This window comes from Erythrolamprus reginae, chromosome 2 (assembly GCF_031021105.1).
Source record: "Erythrolamprus reginae isolate rEryReg1 chromosome 2, rEryReg1.hap1, whole genome shotgun sequence".
NCBI lineage: Eukaryota > Metazoa > Chordata > Lepidosauria > Squamata > Dipsadidae > Erythrolamprus > Erythrolamprus reginae.
Window position 1 is genome coordinate 198,006,868 of NC_091951.1, and position 10,799 is coordinate 198,017,666.

Below are 10,799 nucleotides of genomic sequence, written 5' to 3' on the forward strand. Positions count from 1 at the left end.
AAGGCACGATGCAATCGTAAATGCCAGCCAGTTGCCAAACACCTGAATTGTGATTATGTGATCGCAGGGGTGGTGTAATGATTGCTACTTCAAGATTGGGTCATAAATCTAACCATTGTTAAACAAATGGTCATTAAAGTCAAATATTACTTGTACAGGTACAATAAACCACACAGTTTTTTTTTCTCCTGAATTGAGCCTCACTGTATTTGTTTAATATCTTATTATGTAATTCACCCTTGGAGAGTTTGTATTTAATTGAAGGGTGGCATCTAACTGCTGTAATTATACTCTTACACACTTGTAGGAGGAGATGAGAGCTAATACATAATGAAACAAGGAAACGAGGGAAGAAAAACACCTCAGTGGAGATGACAGAGTCTTATGTCTAAATATATTTATCCATGTTGCATGGCTATATGGCTATATCTTTCCCAGTTTCTTTACGGGGAATATTTCTTATTGATATCATAATACAGTATTATTATTACTCTTGTTTTGTATGTACATTGAGAGCTGCTGTACTGGAGACAAATTACTGGTGTGTCTAATCACACTTGGCCAAATAATCCTCTCCTCTCCTCTCAGTGTTATCAAACCATCTCTTCCCTTTTCCAGGTTGAAAACTTCACATTTAAACACTGGTACCTTTAATTCTATGAATGATAGCCACAGTCAGTGCTGAACTCTTAAGTTCAATTGTTAAATGATTATTTTGGAGTAACTCGCAACAAAATCATGGTTACTCTACAAACTCTTTTGCTCAATTTTTAGGCAGGGACGTACTTCTCAAGAAGTTCCAAAATCTTACCTTTGGACATGCATTTCATTTTCTAAGGAATATCCCAGGCTTTGGCTATGACAATTAAAGAATTTTATTTTTAATTTAAAAAGCCAAACAAAAGTACAAAAATAATTGCTCTTCAACATATCAAAGGATTCTGTTTCTGTAGGATCCCGCAATTTTCTGCACATTAATCTTCCAAATCATGTGGTTGGTACTATTGTGGATCAAAAATTTAATTTAATTTTATTTTATTTTATTCAATTTTATTTTATTTTATTTTATTTTATCTAATCTTATCTTATTTTATTTTATTTTATTTTATTTTATTTATATGCCGCTCACTTCAGACAGGCTCTTAAATATGTCATGTAAAGGCTGGATTACTAAATGTTAATCTTACATTCTTACATCTGGCTAGCAGAAGACCAGAAAAGCTTGTCTCTTTCTTTTCATTCCACTTCTTTGAACTGGTCAATTCAAAAGGATTAGACCACTGAAAAAAAGTGTTTAACTAGTTATTCACATTACAGAATGCATTCAACAAACATGCACTGTAAGTTGATGATAGTATCTTGTAAGAACGATGGATTCCTAAATGAATTCTTCTGAAATGGTGCAAAGCCAGGTGGAAAAGAGGTGGCTACCTCAACATTTCCTCCACGTTGTCTTGTAGCTGCACTGCATGTTATTGGGTGATTATGATTCACTCATCACTTGTATTATCCATAAAACATCTCCCAAGGCAGGATAGAAAATTAAAATTGTATTGGAGGCACCGTGGGTCAGTAGAATAATGGGAAACCCATGGAACCAACCATCTTCCATTATGCATTATTTATCCAGCAGCAATAATTAACTTTTTTGTCTGTTGACAATTCTCAGCTATACTAGTTGCCTCTTCCACAACTGTAGTACTTTCCAGTCTTAGGGCAAATTGTTTATGACAGTGAATTGATAACTATTCCTTGGCAACTTACTTTTTAAAGCCAGATATATTCCACCAACTTTTTAGTCCATCCCTACCTCTGGTTCACATGGCGCTTTAGGCTTCCCACTATTTCTGGCTATAGTCCTATGCTAAAAAGAGCCCTGGGGACTCCCATGGGCCATTGCTTCTAAAGCCTTGTTCTTTAGAAGATAACTTTGAAGCTAGAGTGGATGCCCTAGTTGAGTGGAACCAGGAACATCTGGGCATCCCTATGTGTTTTGTTAGGAACAGAATTGTATTTGTTCTTCAGCAGAAGGTCCCCACAAACTTTTTCCTTTCCAGACATTAAGCAGAAAGGCCTCTTAAATGACTTTTTCAGACACTGCAGGCATCTGACATTAAACCTGATAGAGAAGTGGAGGGAAAGCTGCCTTTCCAAGACATAATTCTTGCCAAAAGGGGGGAGGGAAAGCATGTGGAGTCTGGTTCCTCCCATTGTTTCCTTTCTTGCCTCATGAAATAAGAAGTCTCCAACTCACTGGGCCTCATCCAAATCCTAAATGTTTTGGAACACTACGGGTCTGCACAAATTTGTTTGGAGAAGGCAATTTCTGTCTATTTTTTGTTTTTACAGACTATAGAGAATCTTTCTTGGTAGAAAAGATCTGGTCTTTTGCAAACTTTACCTCAACATGACTTCTGTCTCTGGCGTATTATTCTGAGATCATCTCCTTTCATAAGAACATAAGAAGAACCAGGCTGAATCAGGCCAAAGTCCATGAGTCCAGCATTCTGTGTCACACAGTGGCCCACCAATTGTCCATGGGGATCTTGAGGCAGAAAGAGAAGGCAGGACCCTCCCTTTCCCTTGACCCCCAATAAGTGATACTCAAGGGAATCGTGCCTGCCTCAACCAACATAGAGGCGGCACATGGACATCCGTTTCAATAACCACCGATACACTTGGCATCCATGAATCTGTCTAATCCTGCCTTGAAGCTATCTAATTCTGCCTTGAAGCTTTCAACTTGCCTGGCACTAGATTAACAAAAATTCAAGGAATATATTAAATAATACTCCAGGATACAAATAGCATGGAAGAGGCAATATATGCAAAGATACTAGCAGAAAACCATCTCAGTCTTTCTAGGAAACTCTACACTGCAACTCTGATTCTGTTCCCTTTCATCTATTGATGCTGAACCTGATATTTAAATTTTTAAAAACAATTTATATATTTAACACATATATATGGCTGCCCCGTGTCATAAACATGATTGGGTGGCTGACAAACTGTTGAAACAAACTTTGTCCAGCTCAGATGCAACTTCCTAAGGATAAGAAGAGTACTATTAATAGAATGCTAAAAATGTTGCTTCAGATTTTATGGATTAGAACAAAAATCTCTGAACTGCAAATCTGTCAAGGATAACAGATTGGGACTTGGCACTCTGATGCATTGGCTTTAACTCCTTGCTCCCCTGCTATGGCCCAACGACAAAATCAATCTTTCCAAAAAGAGGGATTGGCCAGGAAAGAATTATTATTTAAAAGATTGCTGGACCTTTGCATCTCCTAACCACAGCTCAAGCATCTTGGGCAACGTGGTTCTGCGGTGTCCTAATGATCTAATGTTTACCTCATCCTCAACTAATGGGAGGCTTAAATTGTGGTATACCAGTGTTAAGGTTATATTTTATTTCTTTTTCCAATGGTGTCCCAAAGCTGCTTCAAACTACAGTGATGCCTCGTCTTACGAACCCCTCATCATACGAACTTTTCGAGATACGAACCTGGGGTTTAAGATTTTTTTGCCGCTTCCTCTGAACTATTTTCACCTTATGAACCCGCCTCTGGACTTCCGTTGCCAACCGAAGCGCCTGTTTTTGCGCTGGTAGGATTCCCCTGCAGCATCGCAAAATCCGGAAGTGGGATTTCCCATGGCGGGAATCTCAGGGGAATCCCACCAGCATGAAAACGGGCGCTTCGGTTGGCAAAAGGGGTGAATTTTGGGCTTGCACACATTAATCACTTTTCCATTGATTCATACGGGAAACATTGTTTCGTCTTACGAACTTTTCACCTTACGAATCTCGTCCTGGAACCAATTAAGTTCGTAAGACAAGGTATCACTGTATTTAAATGCTATTAGTTTTCGTTACAGATTATCTTGGAGAAATGCCAGTGCTTGTGGTGATTTAAAATGGATAAATGGGGACAATGGAAGCAAGTACAGATCTGTAGTAGGGACAGCATATATCATGCTTCTATAGTTTTCTGACAATCCATGTCAGCAGTGATGCAAGGTTATATGAAGATTTATGGAGACAGATCCATGTTTGTTCTATTTGAAGTGAGAAACTGCCTAGATCAGCATTTTCTAAATTGGTTTGAATGAAGCCAAAAGATCTGTTGAAGTCCAATTCCCAGCATCCCATTATTATCAAACATGATAGGATTTGATGATACTATTACCAAACATGACAGGGGTGATGGTGACTGCATTTTGAAAGCAAAACAAAACTTCCTTGCCAAATAAAATAAATTGGAGAAGTCTACACTGAATTTTCTGTTTGATCTGCTAGTTACCCCTACAAAAAATCCACACCCTCATGAATCAGCCAATGCCCTACACTCAGTGACAACCCTTACGGGAGCAAGAAAGGTTCTTATCAGATGTTCTTGAGTGGCTCCACATTCAGATGAAATGAAAGAAACAAAAACTGACAATAGACCCCGGCAGCTGCTTACAGTGTGCTGCTAAGATCTGGACCTTGAACGGTAACAGAAAGCTTCTTGCCAGAAATATTTGTTTGGATTGTGGTCATAAATGAAGTATTATTTTGTAGAATAAATATAACAAAGCCAACAAGGAGCACTCCTTGATAAGGAAGGAAGGTAACGTAAATTTGCAACTGCAAATTTAAGGTTTTTAACAAGCCTTAGAAAACTTTCACCATGTTGGTTCTGTGAGGGTAATGCATAAAATCTGTGGATCTTGGGTACCTCTGTTGATTTTGTAATGTTTTAACATTCTCTGTTATCAACCCTTCAAGGTAAGCAAAGGAATGAAGAGAGCTGGACTCTGAAATGCTCTTCATTGTTACAGAATAGAATGAACTGTTGTCACTTTACCTGAACGGTCATTCTCTTGGGGATGGAGGCATCTTGAAAGCCTCTCAGTTTTTCTCTGCCACATCTTATACCCAAAAAAAATTCAAGGCAGGATTGTTTTGAGTTTCTTTCAAATGCTGTCCCCTGGCCCATACTCATCCAGCTGCTTTTCATGCCCAAGCCGAGACAAGAGCTCAGCATCCTGATTTCTAGCCTGATAGAACCTGTAGCCTTCATCTTAAATAACATACACACACACACACACACACTTTCCTGGCATTTTGATTAGGGTTAGCAAGGGCATTGTCCAATTTGCATTGTACATCTTTTCCTAAAGTACAGTGGTACCTCGTGATATGAACCCCTCATGATACAAACCCCTCGTGATATGAACTCGGGGTTCGGAAATTTTTTGCCTCTTACGAACTTTTTTCAGCTTACGAACCCACCGCAGATCGCAAAATGGCACTCCGCTGGGCGCCGCCGCCCGGCTTCACCTTTTAAAACAGCCGGGGGGCTTCTCGGCGTTCTCCCAAACCCGAACTTTTCGGGTTTGGGTTCCGGAGGCCGCCGAGAAGCGCCCGGCTGTTTCAGAAGGTTACAGACGGGCGGCGGCGGCGCACTGTTTTTGCGATCATCGGCGGCGTTTTCGGCCGATCTGGAGGCTAGAAAGGAGGTGGGGAATCCCAATAGGGAATTCCATAGGCGGAGCTTTGATGTCACAATGAGTTCGGGTACGGGTTCGGGAGAACGCCAAGGAGCCCCCCTGCTGTTTTAAAAGGTGACAGCCGGGCGGCGGCGCCCAACGGAGTGCCATTTTGGGATATATTTTTTTTGCATGGATTAATTGCTTTTACATTGTTTCCTATGGGAAACAATGTTTCATCTTACGAACGTTTTGCCTTACGAACCTACTTCCGGAACCAATTAGGTTTGTAAGACGAGGTATTACTGTACTCTGGGGAAAAACTAGAATTGGGTAGTAGTACTGCTCCAACTTCATGACAGAGCAGACACAGAACTTTATTCTGAATATAACCATATTGTAAGGATTCCTGTACAGCTAAATTTGGAGTTTTACCTGTCCAGAAACTACAAGTTATTTCAGATAAGATATGATGGTAAAGGGGACAGAGATGTAACTGATGTGGGTGATTTCTGTCCCCGACCAATGAGGATAAAGCAGTTTTTGGAAGCTTATGAAAAGGGAGCTGCAAATAATATAGATGTAGTTGTTGATGATAAGGGGCAAACTAATAACGAAAATAATGTTCTTCGGGTAATGTGCACAAATGCTCGAAGCTTGAGCAACAAGCTCTGTGAATTAATGGCCATAATATCTAGAGATAATTTGGACCTGGTTGCCATAGCTGAGACATGGTTTAAGGATTCTAATGAATGGGAAATATCCATACCAGGATATACACTGTATAGGAAGGATAGAATAGAGAGAAGGGGAGGTGGAGTAGCCATTTATATTAAAGAAAGTCTAAAAACAACACTAATTCAAAATACGTGTCAAGATCTAGAGACTCTCTGGATTTGCATGCAAAATAAAGAAGGTTCTGTCATTAGAATTGGGGTGATCTATAGGCCTCCAGGGCAATCCGAGGAATATGACAACAAGATGGTGGATGAAATTACCCAAATGGCAGTAAAGGGAGATATTGTGGTTATGGGTGATTTCAACATGCCTGATGTTGACTGGAATATCCCCAGTGCCCTTACATGCAAAAGTAAGAATATAGTAGAGGCCTTTACAGGAGCAGCTCTGGCACAGCTGGTTAAGACACCAACTAGAGGGGAGAATATTCTAGATTTAGTTTTTACGAATGGGAATTGGGTTTCAGATGTCAAGGTGGGAGAAAATTTAGGTTGCAGTGACCATCTATGTTTGTGGTTTGATGTAAAAACTCATTGTGAGCAATCCTATAATGCAACCAAAGTATTGGATTTCAGAAAAACAAATTTTAATGCAATGGGAGAATATTTAGATAATGAATTAAAGGGGAGGGATAAAATGGCAGGAGCGAGCATCCAGTGGACTGTATTAAAAAAGGCCATCTTAAAAGCCACTGGACTGTATGTAAGACAAATAACTAAAGGTAAAAGGAAGAAGAAACCGCTATGGTTTAGCAATGATGTAAGGGCTATAGTCAATGAAAAAAAGGCTGCCTATAGGAGGTATAAAGAGTCTGGAAGTATAGCTGATAGGGAGGTATATAAAATGAGACAGAAGGAGGCGAAACAGATAATATATGCTGCTAAAGCCTCAAAAGAGGAAGAAATTGCCAAATCTGTAAAGAAGGGGGATAAAACCTTCTTCAGATATATTAATGATAAGAAGAAGAAAAACTGCGGCACCACGAAGCTTAGTACCGGGAATAATACATGCATTAATGGGAATAAGGAGATCGCTGACCATTTCAATAGCTACTTCTGTTCAGTTTTCTCAAAAGACACCTTACAAAATAATACTATAGAGGGATATAGCATTGCTTCCAGCTGTACGGATTCAGCTCCAGTGATCTTAGAAGCCGATGTCTTAGAAGAACTTGAACGATTAAAGATAAATAAGGCAATGGGTCCAGATGGCATCCACCCCAGAGTTCTTAAAGAACTCAGATCTGTCATTGCTACCCCCCTGACTGATTTGTTTAACCAATCCTTGTTAACAGGAGAAGTTCCTGAGGATTGGAGAATGGCCAGTGTTGTGCCTATTCACAAGAAGGGCAGTAGAGAAGAAGCTGGTAACTACAGGCCAGTTAGCTTGACATCAGTTGTAGTTAAAATGATGGAGACTCTACTCAAAAAGAGGATAAATCAGCACCTAAAAAACAATAACTTATTAGACCCAAATCAGCATGGCTTTACTGAAGGCAAATCATGTCAGACTAATCTCATTGATTTCTTTGACTATGTCACAAAGGTGTTGGATGAAGGTGGTGCCGTGGATATTGCCTACCTGGACTTCAGCAAAGCCTTTGATACGGTTCCACATAAAGAGCTGATAGATAAATTAGTGAATATTGGACTTAATCCCTGGATAGTTCAATGGATTTGCAGCTGGCTGAAGCGTAGACATCAGAGAGTTATTGTTAATGGCGAGTATTCTGAGCAGAGTCAGGTTACAAGCGGTGTGCCACAAGGATCTGTTCTGGGTCCTATTCTTTTTAATATATTTGTGAGTGACATAGGGGAAGGTTTGGTAGGGAAGGTTTGCCTATTTGCCGATGACTCTAAAGTGTGCAATAGGGTTGATATTCCTGGAGGCGTCTGTAATATGGTAAATGATTTAGCTTTACTAGATAAATGGTCTAAGCAATGGAAACTGCAGTTTAATGTTTCCAAATGTAAAATAATGCACTTGGGGAAAAGGAATCCTCAATCTGAGTATTGTATTGGCAGTTCAGTGTTGGCAAATACTTCAAAAGAAAAGGATTTAGGGGTAGTGATTTCTGACAGTCTCAAAATGGGTGAACAGTGCAGTCAGGCGGTAGGGAAAGCAAGTAGGATGCCTGGCTGCATAGCTAGAGGTATAACAAGCAGGAAGAGGGAGATTATGATCCCACTATATAGAATGCTGGTGAGACCACATTTGGAATACTGTGTTCAGTTCTGGAGACCTCACCTACAAAAAGATATTGACAAAATTGAACGGGTCCAAAGACGGGCTACAAGAATGGTGGAAGGTCTTAAGCATAAAACGTATCAGGAAAGACTTAATGAACTCAATCTGTATAGTCTGGAGGACAGAAGGAAAAGGGGGGACATGATCGAAACATTTAAATATATTAAAGGGTTAAATAAGGTCCAGGAGGGAAGTGTTTTTAATAGGAAAGTGAACACAAGAACAAGGGGACACAATCTGAAGTTAGTTGAGGGAAAGATCAAAAGCAACGTGAGAAAATATTATTTCACTGAAAGAGTAGTAGATCCTTGGAACAAACTTCCAGCAGACGTGGTAGATAAATCCACAGTAACTGAATTTAAACATGCCTGGGATAAACATATATCCATCCTAAGATAAAATACAGAAAATAGTATAAGGGCAGACTAGATGGACCATGAGGTCTTTTTCTGCCGTCAGACTTCTATGTTTCTATGTTTCTATGATGGCAGCTGTAGCTACTGGCAGTAGTGATTATTGGAATATAATAAATGAATACTGTGCTTTCTGTCCAGCCACATATGCAAATGAGCTTGGTGAGCTTTTCTTACGAAATGGGATAAAAATGGCTCATCTGCTAATATCTTGTCTTTTGCATGTTTGCTAAAAGCTTTGCCTCAGTTATTCTATAACAACTAATGGCTGCGATGACGGTTAGCCTTAAACAGAGACAGCTGTACTCTTGTATTACAGAAGTCCCATCTGTTGCTTTAAACACCTCTCTCTCTCTCTCCATCTCTCTCTCTCTCTCTCTCTATCTATCATCCATCTCTGTCTCTGTCTCTCTGTCTCTCTGTCTCTCTGTCTCTGTCTCTGTCTCTGTCTCTGTCTCTCTCTCTCTCTCTCTCTCTCTCTCTCTCTCTCTGTATATATATATATATATATATATATATATATATATATATATATATATATATATATATAATCTATCTATCTATCTATCTATCTATCTATCTCTATCTATCTATCTATCTATCTATCTATCTATCTATCTATCTATCTATCTCTATCTATCATCTATCATCTATCTATCATCTATCTATCTATCTATCTATCTATCTAATCTATCTAATCTATCTCTATCTATATACCTATCTATCTTATCTATCTCTATCTAATCTATCTATCTATCTATCTATCTATCTATCTATCTATCTATCTATCTATCTATCTATCTATCTATCTATCTAATCTATCTAATCTATCTCTATATACCTATCTATCTAATCTATCTCTATCTAATCTATCTATCTATCTATCTCTATCATCTATCTATCATCTATCTATCTATCTATCTATCTATCTATCTATCTATCTATCTAATCTATCTCTATCTATATACCTATCTAATCTATCTCTATCTAATCTATCTATCTATCTATCTATCTATCTATCTATCTATCTATCTATCTATCATCTATTGGATTTATATGCTGCCCCTCTCTGAGGACTCGGGCCAGATTTAAAGTCATAGCAGGCTGTACCAGATATGGCTTCCTATCTATAATTAAGTGAATGACATTTTTATTTCCAATCAGTTGATGGCGCAACTTAGTCTTTTAATTGTCCTGGATCCCAGCTTCCTTCTGTTTTGGTGGCAAGGATGCTGCCAACTGGTTGGCAAGAATCACCTTGGGGGTGGGGGTGAATTCAGTTTGTTTCCCCTAAGGATTGAAATCATATCTGCTGATGCCCAGTTCTTCAGCAAATGTGTTCCAAAACTCTACAGTTAAAACATGTAATAGAAAGTTGGGAAATTACAAAATGCATACTTTCCGCCTAAATTGGATTATTTTCTCTGTGCCAAAGAAGACTAATGTTTTGTTCATTCCAGAAAGGCTGCTTCATTGCCAGAAAGAATGAATAATTGCAAACAGAAGAGGTCCCTGGAGTATCTTTACCATACTTTTTTCCAGTGTGTATCCAATCTCTGTATAATAGGGGGACCTACCAAGGCAGAAAAAATGACTACAAAGGGAGCTTAAGCCTTTCAGAAATTAAGCACCAGAGGGATGGTGAAATGTAAACAAAAATGGAGGAATCACCCCTAAAAGCAACAAAGGGCTTCTTACCTTGAAAGAAAAGCCAAATGCTGATTAAGAATACACTGACATGCATGCTCTTCTGCTTTCCAATTTTTTTGGGGGGTGCTTTCCTACCTACTACATATTTTGCTGGCTCCAATTACACTGATTAGGAAAGGAAAGCTTTCCAAGGCTATATGACAGCTTCTGTAAGTTTCTTTAAAGTATGCAGTGATTCTAATCTTTTTAAAAGATAGATGAAATTGGCAGTTTGTG